At 40.9% G+C, this 25,153-nt stretch overlaps 1 protein-coding gene across 11 annotated transcripts in view; it reads right to left on the reverse strand.

Annotated features, from left to right (window-relative positions):
- The window catches only part of SEMA6D (semaphorin 6D), a 518,009-nt gene that overhangs the window by 368,526 nt on the left and 124,330 nt on the right, over positions 1-25,153 (reverse strand). Inside the window, exon 1 of one of the 11 annotated variants that reach the window (XM_064485624.1) lies at positions 4,378-4,749. The exons of the other annotated variants lie outside the window; for them this stretch is intronic. The gene's annotated coding sequence lies outside the window, so the exon portion shown is untranslated. Of the gene's footprint in view, positions 1-4,377; positions 4,750-25,153 lie in introns of those variants that run through there. 11 annotated transcript variants of the gene reach the window in all.

Genomic DNA, 25,153 nt, shown 5'->3' on the forward strand with positions numbered 1-25,153 from the left:
GGTCCTCAACAAATGTTTGCTTCTCAAAAACACTGACAAAACTTTAGAGTTCCTTTTTTTATGATGTGCACTGTTTGAGGGTACAGCACTACCTCCATTGTAAACAGTTTGCCTTCTTTATGTGGGTTACGCCCTGCAGTTATTAATATGAACAACACAGAACTGCAGGCTGGGAACCAGGCAATATGAGTGGGTTCAAACTCAAAGAAATGCACTCAGTTTAAAAATTTTTTTCTATATATAAAACACCAGCATTTGACTCTTAGTCACATTTTTCCTATCAATACAAGAGAGCATAAATGCATATGTAATGTCTATTGTCCTTTAAATTATTTTCAGTGCATTATAAATCCTAATCCACACAATTTATTAGTGGAATTAAATTATATTTACTAAGCACCCCTGGTGCATTTAATTTTTAACAGACTTCTATAAGTAAATCCACATCCTTCTCTTTGTCTTATAAGATTAGAATTGCAACTAGGTCAATAGACCCAATTCTTCGCTGAAATGCTGGGAAACTGAACTTGACTTTTTTATCTTCTCTGGCCTGGTATGAAGTCGTGCTCCCTGCTTGCCAGCCCGTTAAAGTAACTAACATATGCACCAATATTATAATTCAGCATGTATGTGAAACAAAAAAATTAAAACTAGTAATTTTCTTTGAAAAAAATAAGAGGAGGTGTGTTCCAGAGGAGGAGATGGAGACTTTGAGAAAACAGAATGATGGAGGTGGAGGAGGAAGGTGAGGGAAGGACGAGAAACAGGGAGGGAAGGGGGAAGTCAACACGAGGTTCCACGGTTGACAAACAGGCAGCGGAAACGCTCTCCACTCAACATGTTACACTGTTCCACACCAACAGCAGGCCTGCTTTTCCTCTACCCTCCAATTTATACTCATGCTGTTCCTAGCCTCCTCCTGACCCATCTTTTTGGAGCCAGGTAGTGTTTGCTTTCACAGCATCTACAACACCTGGAGACCTCTAGTCTCTCAAATGCTAGCCTCCAAGCACAGTCAGTCAGCTTTTTCAGACATCTCACAAGGAGCAATACTGACAAAATACAGTCAAGAAATAAGCAGAATGGCACAGACTGTCAATAATATTTTAAGTTCAGAGGTGAAAAGTTAGGAAGAGCCCTCTGGGGGAACAGGAAAGAGAGCAGTAGGCAGCTGCTGCTACTCAGCCTCGGGGACTGGCCCACAGCGGAGCTGGAGAAACCAGCCCTGCACCTGCTCAGGAGGAGGGAAGGCAGTGCAGCACTCTCCTACCTTCCCACTTAGATCCGGTCGGTGTTCCCATACCCAGGTTCCTGGAGCACTGAGATGGCCGGACAAATGAGGCATCTAGCCCAAAGATGGAGACATGTGTATTTTGCCCCTGCTGCCCCTCCCCCTCGTTTTGGCACAATAATCCTGGGCCAGGATGGTGCTAAAAGTCTCACCAGTCACGTAGGGGACCCTCAGATTTGGTAAACTGCACCTCATATGTAGTGAAAGCAGCCACATGAAGCTTTAATGTCTACTGACAGTTGGCCTTTGCAGGTGACTCCCAGAAAGAGAAGGAAAGGAGAGCGCTGCTTTAGGAAGCCGACGAGGGGGACGAGAAGGGTGTGGGTCCAGCAGGGAGAAGGAGGCACTGATCTGCCAGCTTGCACTTCGCTCGCCCTCGGAAGACAGGCCCACTGTCACATTTGCTGACTAAACATTTTCTCCAACAGGATGGGGGAGAGTCACCCTCACCCCAGGAATGAGCTCCCTCACCGTTTTCTGCTTGGATCTTGTCCCTCTCACAGTTGTGAGGAAGGGTAAACAAAGATTAGAGGGCTTCTTTTTACCACCCCTCCCTCACGCCTTCAAGGACTTCTTCCGCGAGCCAATTTCCTAATTCTGATCCCATTTCTTCCCTCCCAAATGAATGTTCCAGTCCTTTACATTAATACTCTTCTCATTTATTCTGGAACATAGCGAAGTGGTTATACATCCTTAACACTGGAAGATAGTGAAGTCTGGAGCTACAATGAATGTTTTCCTTTTTATTTGCTAGTGTTCAGCATTTTTTGTCTTAGCACATGTCTAAAATAAGGTTGGTTTCTGCTGGCTAATCCTCACATCTGCTCTGGTTCAGTCTGTAGCCATTCCACAGACAACAAGTTATCTACTGCTAAAGGATGTGTGCCACGACCCTGCTCACGGTTATGTCCAAGAACCCCAATAAGAGAGAAACTATTTGCCTTTATCCAATAAAAGATTATCTCTTCCATTTAGACCTTTTGTTCAAAAGTCAGTGAAGCTTTTACAGTACAGAATACACAAGTTTTGGCAAAAATTTAAAAAAAAAACCACCACTATATGAAACAGAACCTGGAACTTAATAGATGGCATCATGAAAAATAATAGTTCAATAAATAAGTGTTAAGTTAAACAGTAATATTTAGCCACACAGTTGGGAAATACCCAATTTATTTATTATATATAGAAACCTCACAATGTTCTTAGCAACTGTACCAAATACAATTTGCATGTGGACCGGTCTGTCAGGGGAGTGAGGAAGGAGAATGCCATTTGATCCCTTCCTCCCTTTCTCATTCTCTACCAAGGGCCTTTTGTCTCATTCCAGGTCTCTGGTACCCAAAGCCATTGGGTTCCTCTCTTCCCTCTCAAAAAAAGGAACTCTCTGAAAAGACGGTGAGGATAGTCATGTGTGAGAGTTAATGTATGTCATTATATTGTTTCAAATATGCAGTATATTTGTGTTTTAAGATATCTGTAATTTCTAACCATGTTTCTTTTAAAAACACACAAGCTTTGGAGAACAAGTGGAGGAGTGTGAGAGGAGGCTTCCTGGCCTACAAAAATCCCACTGTCCATGTGACAACCTGCTACAAACAAGTGGACGGCTGCGTCAGTAGCACCTGAGATGACACCTCAGAGCCACCTGGATCTGATGGCACTGTGAAGTCAGGGCAGCTGCTTGGTCACCCCTTAGTTCTTGTCATTGTCCCAGACAGTGCAATGCACAGAGCTGGAGCTTCACACTGAGGTTGGAGGTGGTGATGAAGCTCTGTGAGGACTAGTTGGGGAAATAGAAGCTGAGATGGATTTCGTGCCTCTGTGTTCTTGGCAGAATTACTGTTCCGTGATCTAAGTTTGGCATTTGGTGACCTTGTCATCAAGGAGCTGAAAGTTAGGAATTAAAGTTATGCTTCTTGTGACACACAATCTGGATTCTATTTCTTTCCTAAAGCCTGCAAATGACCCTGGCCAGTCCTATGATTATCGACTAGAATTAGCAGCGGAGGATGTTCTGGTGAAAACATAGCTTGGGTGGCAGGAGGATAACATTTATAAATGTCCTGGAGGGAGTTGCTGGAGTTTTAGGGGCAAAGTTTAATGTGGCTATTTCTTTCCCTTTTGAAACCTGAGGCCACAAAATAAACAATACTGTAGTTTTATTAAAGCACTAAATACATGGTGGTTTTCCACTGACATTTACCTAATCATAGGAAAGAGTGTACCGGGGGGCTCTGAGGCCCCTGCAGATGTGTGCTTTGTAAGCTACAGCATCAGCAAACATTTGCAGCAGAAGTAAGGAGGTGAGCTAAATAGGGAGCTCTCAGGTCATGTGTATTTTGAGGCTAACTAAATATGGAGTGAGTTTTTGCTTTGCATCTATTTCTTCAAGTCCAGCTCGACCGTTGGAAATAAAAAGGGAGAAGCAATTTCTATGTTACTCCATCCATTTGCTCAAGCATGCAAAATTATAGTATTTCCTATTAGGGGGTATCCCAAGGTAGGTAGGTGAGGTCTTCTGCTTGCCTGAGGATCAGGGGAGTGACCTGTGGGTCCCAGGACTGACTTTGATCACAGAGTACAGTTACAAAGCCAGAGCCTGTGTGCCAACTGAACAAGAGTTCTAAAATCAGAATCACTGAAGCCAACGCTTTAAACAAGTCAAATCAATGAGTGAAGAGCTGAGGAATGGAAACATGGGATTGCTACAGGCAGATACGGTATATAACAGTGAGTGCCAGCTTAGGGATCAGGACAATATGGGCTTCAGTGTTGACTCCAACACTTAATGGTTGTGTGGCCTTGAGCACATTATGGGATCTCGCTAAGCTTCTATTTCCTCATTTAAAACTAGGGAAGGTATTACCGCCTACCTCACAGGACTGTTGTCACTACTTAGAAAATGTTTGTAAGGCAGTCAACACAGTGCCTGATAAGCAATTAAGTACTCGTAAATATTATCTTTGATGATGATCATTGTTAAACACAAACTAGAGTAAGAAGCATCAAAGGAGCTCAAAACGAGAAGTCCTCGAGTATCATCCTCTAAATGTTTCAGACGTCTGAATAGGTTTTTAATGGCTCACCAGTTATATGGTAGTTGGTTCACCATGGCAGACAAGAGTCAACAGGTTGCTCTGCACCACAGGTGTAGGGAGAGAAACAGTGCCTCTGAGGTAGCACCAGGGGTACCTAAGGCTCCAGTATCTTCCTTCTACTCTTCCTGGAGGTTCTGGCATTCACATCACTTTCAGCAGGGCTTCCTCAACAATGCATAGGATTTCATGGATTTGGGGTAGGATCTGGGAAAAGAGTAGCAAATACATGCAAGATTTCTCAAACCTGATGGTTAGCAGATACATTGGCTTGATTCATTGGTTTGATTAATCTATAGTAGCTCATTTATTTTATTCAATGAACTTCTCTGCCCATGTGCAAGACATAGAGATAGGAGCTAAGTGTCTATCATCAGCACTTGGCAGAAAGCTGCCCTTTGAGGGCATTTTTGTGATGAAGAACATTATGGTAGAAAGAAAAAGGTCTCCAGAATGTCATCCTGGGTTAAGAACTTGGTTTAAGGAAACACGTGGATACTGACTTTTCTTCTAAGGGAAAAGTAAACGGGAGTCCATATTGATCAAGGGGACCCTGGGCCAACTGTGATACTTGGCCATTCAGTGTTTCGTTTGGCGCTGGACTCAGTGAACAGATACTGCACTGTGACTGGGCACTAGTTGGCATCAAGTTGTAGACAAAGTCTTACCTTCAGCATCAAAGTCCTTTACAAAGCTACTCTAAGTTACATCATTCGCTCTGCTGCCTCCTGCATTATCCCCCATTCTTTCTTCTCCATCAAATGGACTCAATACTCTCTTTGTATAATCATTGCTATCCTTTAATTTATAAGATTGTCTCCCATTTTTCTTAATTCAAGGCTGCCAAGCCCTCACCACTTCCCATTTAAACCACTTCCGAAATACCAACAGAATTTTTTTTAAGCATTAGAGGGTGAGGGAATGAAACCCTGAGAATGAACTGCTTGCCCTTTACCAGAAGACAGAGGCAAACAGAGTAGGTTTAAGTCCTAGCTCTATCTCTTACTGGCTGTATAATAATCTGAGGCAAGTTACATAACATACGTGTGCCATAGTTTCTCATCTGTAAAATGAAAATAATGAGACCTCTCTCATAGGGCTGATAAATGAGTCAACCCATGCAATACGCTTAAAACAGTATCTAGTATATAATAAGCATTCAATTAATGCAGGTTATTTTCATATTTATTTGCAGTAGGTGGCTCCAGAAAGGGTGTGAACATTCATTATATTGTATGTAAATTTTCTAGTTGGAATCACAGTGTTTCACTATTTCAAAATTTTTCTTTTGGTAGGAACTTCTTTTATTCTTATGTGAATAACATATAAGTAGAGGCTGGTAATCCAACAAAATTCTAACCTTTTACGTATACGGTAAAATGTATCAGTGATTACTATAATGATCAGAAAGGTTAACACATGAACCACATTTTATCATAATCGGTATCTTACAGCAGAAGGAAAAAAGGAGAAAAGTTACTTTTGAATTTCAACGGGAGGATTTAAACCATGATAACACACTGGGATTCAAATGTTCATCTAAGCCCAACATAGGAGATGAAACACCGGCAATAATGGGAAGATATGGAAGGCAATTTTCTTTTATAAACTATTATTGTCTTTTTTTTTCCTGAAAATCTCAATACATTGTAAAGGTATCAGATAAGTCAAAGGAGTTGCTTAAAACTTCTGATTACTAAGCCTGATGCAACTTTTGGAAATGTTTTTACTGAAATAGAATGAACATAGAGGAAAGTGCACAAATCACAGGTGTATGATTTGATTAATTTTCACAAACTGAACACTCCCCTGTCATCAGTTCAGTACATGAAACGGAACATGCCCAGCACCCCAAAAGCCCCTGGGGCCCCTTTCATTTCGTGTCCTCTGCAAATAATCACTGCCTTGATTTCTGACACTGGCTGTTAGTCTTGTCTACTTTTGGACTTTCATAAATGGAACCAGAGGGTATTCATCTGGCTTCTCTTGCTCCACACGGTTTTATGACATTCACCCATTATAACACAGCCCCCTAAGTTATATATAGATTAAAGCAGTGATGTAGCTCTCCTGCCAAGAGCCCACAGATTATTTAGGATGTTTAGTGTGATCCTTAAGGGTCCACAGGAACCAAGATGCATCTCTAAGGGAGACTGCATCTCTCTCTAAGGCTGATATGAAGGAATGTTAAAGGCTGAAAAGTAGCAGAAGTGAAAGGCTTTTGATCAGATGAATCTGGGCTACACGTCTTGTTCTGAACTTGGAGTCTCAAGTTACGTAACTGTAAAACTGAAAATGGAAAGGTCTGGCAATTAATGCAAGGATCAGGACAGCATTTACAGAACTCTTACTAGTGCCTCAAATATTGTTCAATAAAGGCTGGTTTCCCTGTCCTCTGTTAAAAAGGAAAAGATACCCAAAAAGGTAGTCCAAGTACGTGAAGTGAGTATGCGAGGACGTACAGAAGGAGTAAGGCAAACCTACTTTTCTGCCTTAATGACGGGTTGCAGAGTCAGACTTATGAATAATTTCATGCCTAGGAGACTCAAGGCTTTCTGATCAGCAGCTAATGGAGATGCGTCCATCTCCTTCCCGCCCACCCCCACCATCCCCAAGGCTGCCTCACTGAGTCACTGCACGGCCAGCTGCTCCAGGCCTGCCAGGGCTCCGGAGCCTGGCACAATGCTGTTGGTCTGCCATATCTTAGAGGTCACTCTTGCAATGGTTTTAGGGTTATGAACACTGATGTATAAACAGAAAGATGAAACTGTGAGTGCACCTTTGGGAAGAGATATGAAAGGCTGGCAAAAGGCCTGTCCCTCTACCATTTTTTGTTGGGCCCAAACATTATGTTCTAGTCACACACCAAATGTTGTTATGAAAAAGAAAAGGGAGCATTAAGCTACAGGGGGCCCTTGGTCTCTCAGAAGTGTCCTCATCTTGTCAAAGCTAAACTGAGAGCTTTTGACTATGAGCCAAGGCTTGTCATCAGGAAAGCAGAAAGGCTTGCTCTGCCATCATTTAATTAAAATGTTAAAAAGATGCCTGTGTTGTCAGCTTAAATGCAGGGACTGTAGTATTACTTCACGAAGAAGCCAATGGTATTAATCAATTCATCTCTTTCTTTCTTTCTCTCTCCCTCCCTTCCTTCCTCTCCCTCTCCCTTTCTCCCTCTCTCTCTCTCTCTCAGTGTATATAAGGCGAAGGGAAAAGTAGACATAATAGCAAAATTTCAGATTGTTTCTCCATTCCAGCAATTTCTTTTAAAATAGTTTAAACTGACTTTTGCTATGGTTTGGAGGGAAAAAAGAAAACTATGGTAAAGCAATGAACAGCAAATAGTTCATGTGCTCCATAGCTGAGAATGCCATAAGACAGTAGGGTTAAAAAAAAAAAAAAAAAAGAAGTTATTTTATGTGAGAAGGAGAAAATACTTAAGATCTACCTCATTTTCTTCTGTTTTCAGTGCTGTTAATAGCAAGTGGATATTCAAATGGCCTGAGGTTTGCCATTAGACTAGTTATTTCCAATCTAGAGATGCAGGATTAAGGAGAAGATCTGGACTGTGGGCTTTATGACATTAGCAATGGTAATAATTAATAATAATAACTAGAAGACAAGGAGGAGACAGAGGGTAGGGGCAGCAAGAGAAGTAGCAGCCGTGTAAGAAGATCCACCAAGAGTTACTGTGAGTTACCAAATACCAGACACTGACAAACGAATGAACATCAATAGATTATCTCATGTACAACTCACACCAACTCTACGAGGCAGAAACTATTATAATCGCCTTTAACGGCTAATGAATCGGATGTGTACAGGGGTTAAATAACTATGAGGGGAGGCCCATGCGTTCTCATTCCAGAGCCCATACTCTTACTACTTTGCCGCCTCTTACAGGCAAGACAGAGCCTTACTGGCTGTCATTTTTCTGACTGGAGCTTAACTGGGCAAGCGGTCAGTATGAAATTCATTTCTTGGAAAAATTTTATCGTAGATGTCCAGTTATACAAGAGTCCTTGGTGATCTGGCCCTACCCCCCACATTTCTAACTGTATTTTTCATTACACCCCTTCTTGCCTGTCCCCACTGTCCCCATCGTTTGCTAGCTCTACAGAATTTCTTGCTTCGACAAGCTGCACACTTGACTATCGTATGTCTTTTTACACAAGGACTCCTCTGCCTGAAATTCTTTATGCACTCCATGTAATAGCTACTCGTCCCTCAAGACCACACAGTCTAATGTCATCTCCTCTGTGAAGTCTCCCTTGATTCCTTCAAGCAGATTTAGTAACGCCCTTCCCTGTTTCCCAACAGCACGCTGTACAACCACAAAAACAGTCTTAGGGCACTCAGTGCAATTTTTCTGTCTTTACATATTTGCCTTTGTCACAGTTCTTTTTGATAGGCAGGGACTGAACTGTCATCTCTGTATTGTTACTCTGTGTTATTGAATAATTACTGCTTTTGTCCCTGTAGAACAGACATACCCAAAGATGCCACATATGACATGTAGATTTTTGTACAACTCCAGAGGGCGCCATCCACCAAGATCACAAAAATGAATGGCTCCTCTTAAGTCATGTAGTGTATCTCCTGTGCAACAGAACACAACAGCCTAGTATCAACGATAAAATATTTTAAAATATGAATGCATATGGCACAAATGGACTAAAAGCTGTAGCATGTATATGGCTATACATAAATAACTGAGATCAGAGTGACAGGATCTTGACCTTCAGCCCAAACTTTCTTTGTAATTTGTAATCAGTTATACCCCAGTTTGAATAAAGCATTGGTACTATAAAGAGGGTAGTCAGCTCATAACTGACCCAGGTCATACTCTGAACATCTCCTAAATGAAATACACTCTAGAAAAAAAAACTTGGTGGGTTCTGTTTCTAATACTATGTCTAAATTTGCTCAAGCATGGGCAGGCAAGTATTATCATAAATATAGGGAAACTTGACCCAGTCAAGAGATTAGAAGCTGATTTTAGACACAAATTGCAAATAGAGGAAGAGCTATCACAGCTGTTATATTGCCACAGTGGAGTTCTTTGGGCTTCAGTGGGGTCATCTACCTGCAGGAGTCCCTGAGCACAGCTGCAGGTGCAGGGAGATGAAGATTAGCTACACTTCACCAAGCAAAACATCAAACCCCAAGAAGAGGTAAGAATGCATATACTAAGCAAGGGAGAAAACAACCCAAATAGTGTGCAAAGTATAAATAAAACTGGCTTTCCTGCTTTAACTTTGCCTAGCCAGGCTGTCAGCTTAAGTCCTGATGGTCAGCAGGTTGTCTATTTTGCTTGAGTCCATTCCTAATGAAGGTTCTGTCTGTGGGATGCCCTCTTGGAGCCTTTTAAGCCCTCCCAGGCCAGCTGAAGGGCTAATGACCGGTGGCTGCTTTTAATTTCCTCTGGTTTCCCTTTTGTTATCTTACCGCTTGCCATCTCTTAGATGCTTGTACTTGATGGATTCTGTGGAGATAAAGATAAGGGTAATTTCTTGCCTACGATGCTTTTCTTTTGATCTTTTGTGGTTTTATTTTTGCACTTTGGAGTGTGGCACTCCTACTGTGCAGCCAGATGTGCCCAGATCCTCCTTGAGATGCAGCCCTGAGCACACAGACTGAAGCAAGACTGTTCTGAGATGGCCAGGATCACTTGTGTCCTGGACCCAGGTACAGGATAGGGAGGGCAGCGAGGGAATAGAGGGGAACGGGAAACAGGTGTGAGGCTCAAGGCAGGGAAGGTGTTGGGGGAGGAGCAATGAAGGAAGCCCTGGAATTGAGAGACAGCCTGCTGCCTTTTAATGTTAAGCGTCAACTAATCTTCGACAAAGGAGACAAGAATACACAATGGAATAAAGACAGTCTCTTCAGCAAATGGTGTTGGGAAAACTGGACAGCAGCATGTAAAACAATGAAGCTAGAACACTCCCTTACACCATATACAAAAATCAACTCAAAATGGATCAAAGACTTAAACATAAGACAAGATACAATAAACCTCCTAGAGGAAAACATAGGCAAAACACTTTTAATGTTAAGCAGCATATTTCGGAGACTGGAATGCATTTTTTTGTGTTGGTTACATAGAAAACAAATTACAGCTACTGTATAAAATCCCACATTTGCAGTGCAGGGCTATAAATAATGGTAATTACGCTGCTCCTTCCCCAGCAACCTGCATGTTGACCCTGAGCAGGCCCTTGGAGCAAGCTGATTTGAACTAAAAATCCCCTTTAGACCTTTTCTTCTCTGGTCTCTAGCATCTTTTGAATGACTGATTGTGAAACCAACAGTCGTGTAGGCTGTGGTCATTTGGAAGTCGTGATAATATAATACAGCTGGGCTCCTGTTGCCCACGGATTCAGTCACAGCTGGTTTTGACCTGCAGCTCCAAAGATATGAAAATAGTTCCACAACTATCCCGACAGAACTTAAGAAATTTTTGTTTCAGAACAAGTGTTAACTGTATATGACATATTGGGGGCGGGGTGGTCAACGCGATGCGCATGCGCCACATCACTCACCCAGGAACTCGGCGCCTGCCTGGGAAGTAATGTCTTAATTTCGTAGCTAGCATTCCTCCCTAGGGTAGGCGTACCCTCCACTTTCTTGACTGCATGCTGTGTTTCTCACAGATTTCACCTCAAGCACTTTCATTCCACTTTGTTTTTAAACAAATATTCTGCTACTTGCTTTGTCTTTAGATCTTGTTTTGTTTTTGTGGGAGGTGGGGGAGTCAGGGCCAGCCTCATAGTACGTCACCTGTGCCTCCTTCAGAAGGATCCCATGGTTGGTTTAAGGCTCTGTGGCTTAATTTCAACATGTGAAAATTCTTCATAATTTTTTAAAAAGAGACCCAGCAAGGGGGTGGGGAGGGTATAGCTTAGTGGTAGAGCGCATGCTTAGCATGCGCAAGGTCCTGAATTCAATCCCCACTACCGCCATTAAAAAAATAAATAGATGAATAAAAGCCCAATTACTGCCCCCCAATAAAATAAAATAAAGTAAAATAAAATAAAATAAAATGAAATAGGACCTGGCAAATTATTTACCCATTCCTGAATGGAGGAAACTGTTCCCCCACCCTACCCCATCTCAGAATATAAACTCAAATTCATAGACCCACCCCACAAAGCTTGTTTTGTGCTAGGCCTATAATAGGTGTTTAACGGATATTCAATTTTAGGGGTATGTTCTCAGTAGGGGATATGGAACTCCAAACCCTGAAGCCAAATGCTTAGGTGCAAATTTCAGATGCTACCTTACCATCTTACTGGCATTTACTGACATATCTATGTCCTCAGAAAAGTTACCTTCTTTTGGCTTAGATTCTTTCTCTGTAAGATAGAAGAATAACAGTACCTTTATCTTATAAAGTTTTTGTGAGGATAAACTGAACATATATAAAGATCATACAACAGTTTCTGATACATAGTAAGTAAATGCTATGTTATCAGCTGCTATTATTACTATTGTTGTTATTATTACTGTTTGGAGATCTTCTTTCTAAATGAATTTAATCCAGGTACTGAAGGGGAGCAGTGTTCAGAAGGTTTCCTAAAGAAGTCACACTGTGTCCCAGAAGACACAGCAGGGAGTCACAGCAGGCTCCCAAGGCTTTGGTCACTGACCTGGGAGAGCCTACATTTTTCCCCAAGAGCAAATGAGCAGTATGAGGTCACCACCTCTGGTAGTTCCCACTGGCTCTAATTCAAGAAACCCAGCCTCTCTCCTGAGCCGTCCCCCAGTATGGAGGGCGCTCCTCTCCCTGTGGTGAAAATGACTGTGTACTGGGAACAGCCTGCAGCTGCCCCCTCCCTCGCCCTTCCTCTGACCAGCGCCTGTGGGGAAGTTATTATGGTTGGCCGCAGCCACTGCTCTCCTCCCCAAACTGGTGGTTAGGAGGCTCCAGAGAGGGCCACTCTGCTTTCCCCACGCTGATTACTATGATCTCCAAGAAGCTCAGAGCCTAAAGCAGATTATTTGGGGGCTGGTAAACCCACACAAGAGCCCAGTGAACAGTGGGGTCAGCAAGCATCACTGACTGTGTCAGATGAGGACATTCATTCTGGGAAGGGGGAAAAGAGACCCCAGGGCAGTTCTGCTGGTCAGTCTGTGTTAGACCAAGGCCAAGCTCCAGTATCATGAGCAAAGATGTTCCTGCTTGGGAAACAAGAATTCCTGTTCCTGCTGTAGAACCATGAGGCTCCATATTTATACTGACCCCTCAGCATACTATTTTTATCCACTCCTCTCCCAGATTAGCATTATTCTAACAGTGCTACCCCAAGGCCGGCGTGTGTCTCTTTCCTCATGATGATTTGCACTTGACAACGGAGCCAGCTCTGTCCCCCATTCCTCTTTATTTCTTCTTTATCCCATGCATCCCCTCCTCGGTTTCCATGGTAGTTGCTTGCTGACATTTCTCCTTGCCAACTAAGGCAGTCCACTCAGCTTTCAATAATTTAGAGAAGGTGACCACAGAAATCAATGTTTTGTAATAAAAGGGGAACACATTTATGAAGCCTAATTTACTCTAACAAGCTCATTTTTGTTCTAATGTTTTTAAATCTTGGTAATTCTATTAAATTGGAAGTCTTTGAGAAGAGTGTTGCAAGGATAATTACACAGTAGAGTCTGTTTCCCAGCCACAGCTTTATGGAGAAATCAGAAATGATGGAATAATGCAATGGAGCTCCTGGGACCTTCTAAACAGAAAACGTACAGCAATAGTGATACCAGAGATAGTGAAATGCAAGAGGCAAAGTGGAGTCAGGGCACTGGGTGATAAAGGCACTGGGTCCAGCAGAAAAGCACATACAAGGGAGGCAGGTTGTCCCCCCGTCATCCATTCATCCCACAAATCTGCACTAGGCAGCTGTAAGTGAGCGGCACTGTGCTAGACCCTGGGAGATACAGCAGGGAGCAGACAGCCCCAGTCCCTGCCCTCAAAGAACTGCCAGTCTAGCTTGGAGGCAGTTAGTGGTCCTTATTGAAGCTGGAAGCACTCAGCCTTACACTCACATATCCTGATTTCTACTTTAATGTTGTTTACTCCTTTTGCTGTAACTCAAGGAAGGAATAATAAAAAGTTGCCTAAAATTTCCCCATCAGTGCCCTGCTGTGGGGCATGTGCTTCCCACTGCTGGTGCTCCTTCCCAGGGGGAGATGCACATTTTGACTGAATGAAAGCATGGTATTATCTGAAAAGGTGACTGGTCAGGGGGATGTCACAGACAGAGAAGGGAGTTTATCTGACCTTCATGGCTAGAACCTGAAACAGTGGCCAGCATGAAAGTGCCAGGATCCGGGCTCCAGGACACAAGGAAGGAAGAAGTCGAAGGAAGACCCTGATGAGGAGGTGAGGAGGAAGAAAGGAATTGGGAAAGGGACTGGTAGTTACCAAGCGCTTATGCTGCACATATGCTCCTACAAGGAATTCTCAGGACAATCCTGTGGGTGAGTTTTGCCTGTTTTTGCCCAAGAGGCCACCATCTGGCAAGAGGCAAAGTTGGGACCCAAATCCAAGGTGGCTGGTTTCAAATATATATGTGGATATATATTTCAAATATCACTCCAACACCTGGATAAAATTTTCCAGCTGCATGGTTTCCTATGACTCAGTGCTTCATTAAAGCCTTTTATCTTATTTTACTTTATTTTATGTTTATTTCTTTTCTAACTGCTGTCTAAAATGTAATTAAGGATCCATAAACACTGAAAAATCAGTGGAGGTAGTTGAATAGAATCTATTACAAATTGCCATTTGAGGAGATTGAAATCTTCCTAAATTATTCTTTTTGTAAGCCTACATTCTCACAGGTTGGGCTTTCTTAAAACAGGGCAAACTTGCTCTCTCTTAGCAGCTGGTAAATTTTCTTGCTTTATACCTGTAGTCTAGTGCAGCACCATCCAATGGAACTTTCTGCAGTAACAGATAAGATTCAAAGCTGTGCTGTCTCAAAATGGTAGCCGGTAGCCACTAGCCATGTCTGATTATTGAGGACTTGAAATGTAGCCAGTATGAGAGAGAAACAACATTCAATTTTGCTTAATTTTAATTTAAAATAGCTATGTCATGGCTAATGGCTACCACGTTGAACAGCACAGGTCTAAAATGTTGTGTACGTTTCTCACACAGACCTATACTCATCTGCTAAGCAAGCTCAGTGTGTATTGGGGGAAAATGAAGAATGCTAGCGCTCTGATATGAAGACACAAATGTCAGAAGCAATCTAAGGTAATAGCTTCAGGAACATCCAGACATCATTAGTGGCCTTAAGGATTCATTAAGTTTTAGAATCCCTTCACTGATGAGCAGGATGCACTTGTCTGATATGGCTAGCTGTGTCACATTATTTTATAGGCACAATGAACATTCTGGAAAATTTATATCCTTGTTTAGAAGGCTAGGAAGAAAAAAACAAAAAAACAAAAAACCACCTCTCAGCCTGAAGGACCATGACCATGCCAAAACAGAGCTCTTCTGAAATTTCCTTTGGACCCAAATCATACCAAGCATTGTCCTTGGATGTGAGAGAAATGCGGTGTTGTTCTGTGTCTTTTACCCAAACACAAGAGAATCTGCTTCGAGCCTTTGTTTTTTCCTCCCTCAGCTCTTTGATCGTCTCCAAACTGCTAATTTTCACAGTATTCCTAGCAAATCTGTCATAAGACTGAAGCAAATTTTAAAACAGAATTTCTGAATGAAAAGCTATTATAACCTAACTATAAATGTGACTATCAGTTTTTTTTTCCTTTTACTTTTTTTATATTTGCTTTCTGTCAAGTAGGTACTAATCCCTGGGAAGATATCTATATCTATATCTATATTTTAGTTGTCATAAACCAAGCATTTGAATTTTTACAATAACTTTCAGTGACTGAAATATATAATAAATGTTTTTTAATTGCATGGCATCTTCCTCTCAGAACCCTAAGTTTTCATGTTCATTCTGCTTCATTCCCAGAAAGCAGAGGAAGAGGAATCCCACCCCCCCACCCCCGAACACACACACACACACACACACACACACACACACACACACACACACACACATACACACACACACACTTTCCATATTCCAGGTAAATATCAACTGCTCACTATGTGCCAGGCATTGCTCTAAGAATTGCATATGGATTAGTCATTTAATCCTTATGAAATCAACCAAACAACCCTTATGAAATCACTATTATAGATGAGGAAACTGAGGTACAGAGAGGCTAAGGAGCTTGATGATTCAATAAATATCCATCAGATGGCAGATATACACACACCTAGCACTGTGCTGGGTACCACAGAAGATATAGTTCTTATCCTCAAGAAATGTCCAGTCCAGGAAGGGGAGAAGATATGCATCTGGCTTTCCTAAGATCCAAAGAGATGACATGATAAATTCTGTAAAATGTATCATGGCAGACCAAATATGGTCAGAACTAAAACTGTTCTTAATACATAAGTGAAAAGTCTTCTCTTCTCTTCTGTCTGCTATCTTCCCAGAGCCATACAGGTCCAAAGAGTGAAGGCTCCATTCCCCACAGAGGGACACCCTAAATTTACGTTTAAAACATGCATATCATCTCATAAAATACTTTACTATTCCCATGCATAAAACAGCTGTGGCCATGATGCCCATTCCGGGCCCTGCCTCATGGAGAACACATAGTGCTTTCCTGTGAGACTGATGAAATCCAGACCTCCACCCACATGGGTGTTGAAAGAACCTGATTCGCACATTACCACTTCTGCCCAGCAAGTCAGTTATAGCCAGGTGGTCTCCTACCCATTTCAGAAACCAGGAAAGTGAAACATACAAAGATGATCTTTTGCCAGATGACTCAGAAAGCTTTTGGAGGATAAAGGGATAGGAAATGAATTTCCTATCATCCCCGTCCACTTCTCTCCCTCCTCCCCAACAGACTGTGAAAAGTTTCCATGTTTATACAGGGATCATCACTAGGACGCAATTATAGTAAAAAGCTAAACCTAAACTCTGTCATTTTATTATTACTTTTAAAAGTATTTCTCTATAAATAAACTGGACGGGGCAGAGGTGGGGAGGGAGACCCAAGTTACTGTGCAGAAAAGGACAGATTATGAACCAAAAAAGGCCAAGAAATAAATGGTGACTACATACTGGTATCCATAAGTGGTCTTCCATGGGTCATGGTGATCATTCTCCATAGAAAAGTAACTACTAATCAACCAACCACTAGCATTATTTTATTCAAAGATATGAGAAGGCTCCCTTTCATATGTAGTGGCCACACGATCTTTGGACAGTCAAATGAGGAGTTTGGCATGCAGCCTCCTCTGCCTACGGGGGAAACTGGGAGCCCTGGCATAGCATAAATTGTGATACTCTGGGAAAACGGTTCTCTAAAAATTCCCAAAGTGTATAGAAATATAGAGTTTCTTCCAAACTGAGTTTAAATATATTTAGTTAGTTTGCAACATATTATTAAGCCTTGTTATGATATGCCTTCTTAGTAAGGATAATTGTGGAGAGGATTCCCCTCCAAAATCATCCTTTGTGTTCAATCAGCTGATGGCATTGCTGATAGCTTTGGAGGGTGAAAAGGTGTCAGTCTCTGATATTACTATGTAAACACAGTAGATGGCTATGCGCATATTCAAGTATTTGTCAAGTTCCTCTGGTCTTCTCATTGGGTGGCCCTCTCAGTGTTCTGGGGTTTTGGTTTTTTATTTGTTTATGTTTTGGAGTGTTTTATCAAAATGTCATGCACAGCCCCCATTTTATCTAAGCATTAAAATCTGTTCACATCCAAACAAACAGAAGGGATTATCTGCCCTTTTGGCATAATCAACATCTCTATTCCCCTACATGTCTATAAACAATTGGGGTTTGACCCTATTCTCATTCACAAATAGAATGAAATAAAATGATTTGGGGTGTTATTATAAGTGAGCAGTGAACTGAGAAGGGAGTGGGCTCTCCCACCAAACTCTGGGTCTTTCAATAGGGATGGAAGACTGGGTGCATGAATGAGGAGATGAAGGGATAAATGGATGTGTGGACAGACCTGACAGACTGATGAGTTTCCTGGTTAATGGATACCTTTCCTATACAACCGCACTTGAGTCTTAACAGAAACTTTGTTCAGTTTTTCTTTATCCTTTTGTGAAATGAGAGATGAAGGCATGGTCCAGTTCTCACATTCTAAAATCACACCTTTATAAAGATTCTTTGTCTCCTCTTCTATCCTCCTCACCTTCCCACAGCATGTACCTTGGAGGACTCATCCTTCAAATCTAGGTTCAAATTCCCCTGGTATTCCCCAGCATTAATTGTGCTCTCCAGTGTGCTCCCATGTGTCTTCTGAGGCAATTATCATGTTTTAAAATGTTTTTGATGTTCATATAGTCTTCTAGACTGTTGAGTTCTTCTGGTCTTCTCTTGGGGGAGAGGAGGGGCCTTTGCCTACTTTATCTGAAACTGGATAGAACCCAGTAGGTACTTAATGACATTTGTTGGGGTCAATTTTCCCTCTACTTTTAGGATGATCCTTCCTAAAGGATTTAGGTTCATCTTCTTTTTTCCCACCTTTCCCCTCTTCTCCGCCTGTCTTTCTCAAATGAACAGTAAAAAGGGTGGGAAGAGGAGAAAAGAAAAGGAACATTGACAGAAAGACCACAAAAAAGAGAACTTGGTACAACACGAATAACCAACAAGGACCGAGGAGGCTGCCAACTCCCACCATTTCTCAGAGTTTCCCTCTGGGTTAGACTGGCCCCATTTGGAGCTCTGAAATTCTACCGTTTTCCTTCTTCCTCAGTGGTATCCAGGGCAGAATGTTGCATTTAACTAAGAAATACTGTAAACAGAGACTTGGGAGAGCAATTGAAAGCAGCAAAATCTTGCCCCTGGAATTGTTTTGTAATTATAATCTTTGCACTGGGAAAACATGGCCTTCTCATTCGCATGCCCTCCTAGCGCGAAGGTCTGATGCAGGCAGTGATCTGCAATGTAAATCACGATGAACCGCTGCTGGATTTAAGAGAGCAGGTCTCTAACTACGGCGTCAAGTGCTTGAGCTTTTTTTTTCCCCTCTCAGAGCTAGTTTAAAAGCTATTTAAGGGGAGGGTGTAGCTCAGCGGTAGAGCGCATGCTTAGCATGCAGGAGGTCCTGGGTTCAATCCTCAGTACCTCGGTTAAAAATAATAATGATAAAATAAAATTTAAAATGAATAAATAAACCTAACTACCCCCCCCCCCAAAAAAAAGCTCTTTACGCAGGTAAGCATATTCCTGGCAGATAAAGCAAATGGAAAGGAAGGTTACAGGATATAGCGAAACTAAGGTGCTAGAACAGATGTCTGGCTCTAAAAAGACTACAATGGTAAATGCATTCCTGAAATATTTCTCTTTCGCACATGCACACACACACACAGCCTCTGTTCTGACAATTCTCTAATCTGAATAATTTTCCACCTCTGATGCTGGATATCTTTCTTAGGCAATATCAATTGAAAACAAAACATAAAGCTTTTCATTTTTATCTAGATGTGAAAGGAAAACAAGAGCTACTATAGGGCATTTTTGAGGAGGTCAAGTTATCGGCATCTACTATTTTCTTTTTAATTCTTGTTTCAGCACTTTAGGAACTCAGTCCTCTTTTCTGTATTTAACTGATTGGCAATTCAGTTTTTGGAATCATTACTTGCAGTCTGTAACTACATCCCGTCTCCCTTCTGCCCCCACTTCCTTCTGCAGCCCCTCAGCTTCTTACTCTTCCTCTCCAAGAAAGGCCTCTGAAGAGAACAGTCTGAAAACATGGAAATTTGGTACACAAGGTTAGAGTTTGAGGCCCAAGAAGAAAAATCTTAAGCCTTTGCCATTTTCAATCACATGAATTCAAATAATTTTTTCTCAGCCTTTTAAATCCCCTTCTAAGTTGGTTTCAAATAATAAGCGAAAAATCTGATGAATTCATTGGAACAATTTTACAAATTCTTGAATGGTTTTGTCCCCTAGGGCTGGAAACACACGTTTTAGGCAGCTTAACGCTGTTAGATAAACCCACTTTTCACTTTTTTCTTCCTGTACGTATGCTGCCAGCAATGGAAACATGATGTGAACTGCAAGGCCTTTCGCTGACCACACAAGTCTTCTCTGTGCAGAATGGCAAGCGGCCACTTCTAACCATGGCTATTATGTGCCTGTGTCATTGCTGGCACCATCCCGCTGATTCACCCCTACCCTCTCCATTGGAGGAGAGGGAAGCTAACTGAAAACTCACAGGGGAAAGGACACAGTCTCGCTCAACGGTAAATACCAAGTCGCCTTTCCTCTGCGAAGACAGTGGACTCCTCGTCTTAAATTTCAACCTCAAAAAAGATCAGAAAGGACTAGGGGTTGGGGGCCAGACAACTGAGCTATGAGAACTGTACACTGTGATTTGTAAAAATTAAACATAAAATTAAAAACAAGGGGGGAAATGTGGACTAATTAACTGGTGGGAAAAAACACAAACTTTTTCTATTTTCTTCACATGAAGGGCTAAAGGAACTGAGAATGCTTATCCTGGAAAAGAAAATTATAGGAAGGCTTGAGATGTGGGGACAAGGAAACCTCAGTTGTCTCTGAATAGCTTAAGTACTGCAACTGGAAAGAAGGAGCAGGTTCGATGTGTGTGGCCCTAAGGAGAAGACCCAGGTCCAATGGGTGACAGTTACAGGAAACTAGATTTTGAGAATGTTAAGAATATTAGATAATAAGACCTACCCAGTGATGGAATGGGGCATCTTAGTGGAAGACAGGGTAGAATTTAAAGCTTCTAAGTTTGTTCAAGAAACAGCCGAACAAGCACCAGAGAATTCATCTGAAGCTAGTTCTTCCTTATATGAATCTCATGGTATGAAGGAGGGGAGCACCGGACGAGGAGTCAGGAGTCCTTGCTTTGTCACTTAATGGCTAAATGATATTCGGAAAATCAGTTCACCCGTTTGGACTTTAGTCTTTCTTATCTTCAAAATGAAAGACTGAGATGTGCCTTTCTCTACAGTCCTTCCAGTTCTTATAACATCCTATTATTATTTCTTTACACTTTTTTTTCTACCAGTTATCCACAAGTTGATGAGGTGCTTATGTAACATGTGGACACAATTTGGGCATCCTGTTTGGATGTACATTTCTCAAACTTCACTCTCACCGTATGGAATGCCTGAAAGCGTACCCTCATGCATTGCAGTGAAAACCCCTCTTACAATCAGAGGTGCTTGAGGATTCTGGTCAGCTTGTTTTCTGAAATGGTACAGCTAAATTTGTTCAAGAAGAAGTCGTTAGTAACACGGAGGGCGAAAATGTGGTATACTCAACTAGGATCAGAGCTTACTGGTTTTATTGATGATGCATTCTGCTATGGGTTGTTCAAAGTAAAATAGAGAACCATGAAAAAGATGCAGGCTATATTCAGCTCTTTCAAGAAACCAGGTTAGGGTTCAGTGAAGCACGGTAGTTTTTTGTTGGTGGTGGTGGTTTTTGTTTTTTTTTTTTTTTTGCTAAGACTGAGGAACCACAGGATTGGATATTGGTAAATGCTCTGCCAGAACTGTAACATCTCAAGCATTACTCTAGGCTCATCCCTGAGTGCTCACATTCATCTCATTCTTTGCACACCCCCCATTCAACATACACACCTGCATCAAATAATTCAGAAAATATTTCATTAGAAGACATTACGATAAGATGGTATGGTTAAACTTACAGCAAGAGTATTTGTGGCTCTGTATTCTTTCTACTTTGGGGAAAGTAGGAATCGGAACCACCGATTCCTAATCATGAGCAATACACCTCTATGTTGAACACTATTATAAATTCAACAAGGAACGTGCACTTGTTTACATCTCTTTCAATTCTTAAATCACCAAAAGGTGTCGTCTCAAAAAGGGCTTACTGAGAAAAGTACCAGCACATCAGAGACCCTGGAATGATGCCAAGACATTAAAAGTTATCTTAGAACCTGCAAGATTAAGAAAGGGAGAGAGAGGGAGAAAGAGAGACGGGAAACAGCGTGCTTATCAGTGGAGATGATTTAAGAATCCCACAGGAAAAGAACTAAATAATATTTTAAATTCTGGTTTCTTGTGAAACATATTTTTCAAAATCCTGAAGCTCTAACTACTTATCTTAAGATATGTCCTTCATAATTGTCTGCATAGTCCTTGTCTCCATGTTAATGGCCTCAATCAAAAAGGAAAAGATTCTGTGTGCAATAATCTCGACAACCTTACTCAGTATTTTACACAAATGGTACAAAACTGGCTTCATTGTTGTCTTTAGGAAAACAATTCATCTGTTCTTTCCTGACAAATATTTAGTCCCTATCTTTTTCAGACACTGCCCTAGGAGCTGTGGTGGACGCAAAGATGAGATTAGCATGTTCTCCAGCCTCAAGGAATTTATCCTCAAGCTGAGAAGATCAGATGTGTAATAAAATTTAAAATAACATGATAAGGGCTAAAGAGAGGTATAACTTTAAAGAATGGAGAGATCAATTGTGCTGGACTTTTAAAAAGAGAACTCTTCCTGGAGAAGGTGACACATTCTAGGTGGAAACAGCACATCCTATGGGAAGGCATCAAGGTAGAAAGCACTGGAGATGTGCCTCCTTGTTAGAAGCATAAGGTACAGAGAAAAGAGGAATACAACTCTGGATCTACCATTCATGCCAGGAAAAGAAATTTGATTTTTATTTGGTTGACTCTAGGAAAACACTGAACTTGCTTAGTATGGTCAGGGACATCTGAATGGGATGCAGGTCTAAAGAAATCTAAAGCCTTCATTACAGAGACAGAACACTGAACTCTTTAGGAAGTATCAGTGTAACTTGCATCATAAAATTCAGTATCCTTTGTGAGGCCCTCGGGTAAACCGAAAAGTTTAATCATGAAGATTTCCATATGAACAGAATTTGACTGAAAGCAGGAAATACATATCTATATATCTACATATATATAAATGAATAAACTGTCAGTAGAAGGTAAAAGCAGCAAATCAAGACCCTAATAGTACCTTCCACAATATTATTTAGCTGCATAGACCTTTGTAAGGAGAATTACTCGTTAGAGACACTGATGTCTCAGTAGAATCCAAACAATATATATCCAACAACTATTGCATGGAAAGTCTATCAGCCTGGTTGTGTCTATATGACATTAACTATGTATAGGTGGGAAATAATCAGAATAAATCCCCCTAGGTGACTGGATCTTTGTTGCACAATATATCCAATATCAGGAATATACTTAGTGTTCAGGAAATTTTATAGGACACACTATTCATTTAGACCCTTAAGAATTTAATAAAGAATTGTCAATCACAGAGAAAAAAAAGTGACAATGAATATATATATGTTCATGTATAACTGAAAAATTGTGCTCTACACTGGAATTTGACACAACATTGTAAAATGATTATAAATCAATAAAAAAAAGTTAAAAAAAAAAAAAAAGGAAACCTGTCAGTCAGCTACGCCTTCATCCTAATCTCTCATTTTACCTCACGAATGAACAGGAGATGACTGAAGGAAGTCTAAACTACTCTTTTTCAGCCTTCATTGTGCAACTGGGTATGGAGTTAGGATGACTGAGATAAATGTTCCAGAACAGAAGATTCTTCTTCACTTTTAGAAGGGGAGCTCCTTACAGGTCTGCCTGCTACCTCATAAGCCTAGCCTACGTTCCATCCCTTGGTGAGATGTCTTCTCTCTGAATCAGTCTCAGGATATGATAATGAAAATAGTAGTGTTCATTCAAGATTGCCACTCTCTTCAGCTTCTAAAACAGAGAGCAGTAAAGATAAGACAGCTTGTTAAAGACAAAAGGTTATTAGTTTCCAGATAAGACATCTTATCTTCAACACCTTCTCCTACTTTGATATTGAGGCTCTGTAAATTCAATGATAATCATCTTGATGAAAATAATCAGTTATCTATCTGCATTATACAAATATAAATAAACAAAATGTTATTATTCACTTTTCTATTAATTATTAAAATATCATTAATATTAGCCAGTTTCATTAATATTAATTTTCTAGTCAAGCATAATCTTTCATTTCAGTGGGGAATAGATTTTCAGATTCTGCATTTATGAATATTATACAGTGACTGAGAAAGTTTAAAGATATTTACTCTTCTAATCAGGCAAATGTCCTTATTTATTTTCAGATAGACTAGATAACGGATTTAAAATCCTGTTTTAATTTTATTCTTTCAGAACATGTCATTTCCTTTGGGCAAAGCTATATTTTCCACTTTATTTTGATGACAGTTAAACATAGTACTTTCCTCTCTCAAGATATCTTCCATGTCAGAGCTATAAAAGAATATATGAAAGGTTCTAAATTTTTCAGTTGTTCACCAAATAGTTTTGGACTGCCCCTACTTTTGTGTGAGACACTGCGCTGAGTTATGTTTAAAATACCAAGAAGAATCAAACATAAATTTAGCCCTCAAGGAACAACAACTATAGTAATTCAGGTCATAGGTAATTACACAACAAAGTAGAAAGTGATAAGTTACAAGCAAAAGGAGGTACAGTTGTGCAGTGCAGTTTCACCTATTGGCTAAGAACAATGTCTATGAATTAGAATTCCAGATCTGAAACCATCCACCTGACCTTGGATTAATCACTGAGCCCTCTTCAAGGATTTCTTCCTAGGTGAATTAGGAATGATAACAGCATCATTATGGGGCTGTTTTGTGGATTGCGTGAGAAAATATACACATGGAACTTTACATATGACAGAACATGTAATATTTATCGCTACTATTGTTGTTCTGTTGTTGTTGGTAGAGTAGAAAAGAAAGTATCACAAAATGAGATCTAACATGAAAGCTTTTATACCTGAGAGAGAGAGAGCATGAGAGATCACGTCCAATGTCAGAATCATGCAATTCTTCAAAAGAACTTTGACATCTGAGTTGAAACATTAAAGTTAGATATGGTATAAACCCCATGGAAATGGGTGGGGGGAAGAAACCCATTTTCTTTAGAAGGAAGAGAATGCACTGAGAACAAGAACCAAGAAAGCATCAGGTAGGCACAGGGAATAAGAGGCTGCTTAGCTTGATAGCTGGGCAGGGTATGTGAAGGGAGAGATGCCAAGGTGTACCGCTATATCCATGCAACATAGGGATTTGTCCTTGATTCTGGAGGAAGTGTAGGGCCGTTCAGGAGTTTTGATGATGAATGTTATCATATAACCAAGACAGCCTAAGTCATAGATGTGGTAAGTTTCCACCTTCTACTTGGGATGGAAAGCCTTATAAACAGAATGGCCCAATGAGCTAAAATACAGAAACCACTCATGATCCCATTTTCTTTAAAATTAATATTTACACTAAAGTCCAAACTGTTTGGATCTGCAACATCTGTCCTAAGCTCAGTAGCAATAACTAAAACGGCTACTGTTCTTTTTTTTAAAATATGAGTTGCCCAATCATTTTAGGTATTTTAATAAAAATGCAAATGCAGGTGAACACAAGCTTCTGCATCAGAAACATATGAATTTTTGTCTCCTGCCCCTTCCCCTGTAATTTTAATGAAAGTAATGCAGAAAAGCAAACACCAAAAGTTGTGTTTAAGTGGAAGGGCCAGGTCTGTCTGTCGGAGATAGCTGGTGAAAAAGGACTGAGAAATGACTCAGCATGGTCTGTGGTTTGCTGCTCTCACTAGAAACACAGAGGCCACGTGAAAATAAGCCCTTGCTAACAGAACACCTTG

Source organism: Camelus dromedarius, chromosome 5 (assembly GCF_036321535.1).
Source record: "Camelus dromedarius isolate mCamDro1 chromosome 5, mCamDro1.pat, whole genome shotgun sequence".
Lineage (NCBI taxonomy): Eukaryota > Metazoa > Chordata > Mammalia > Artiodactyla > Camelidae > Camelus > Camelus dromedarius.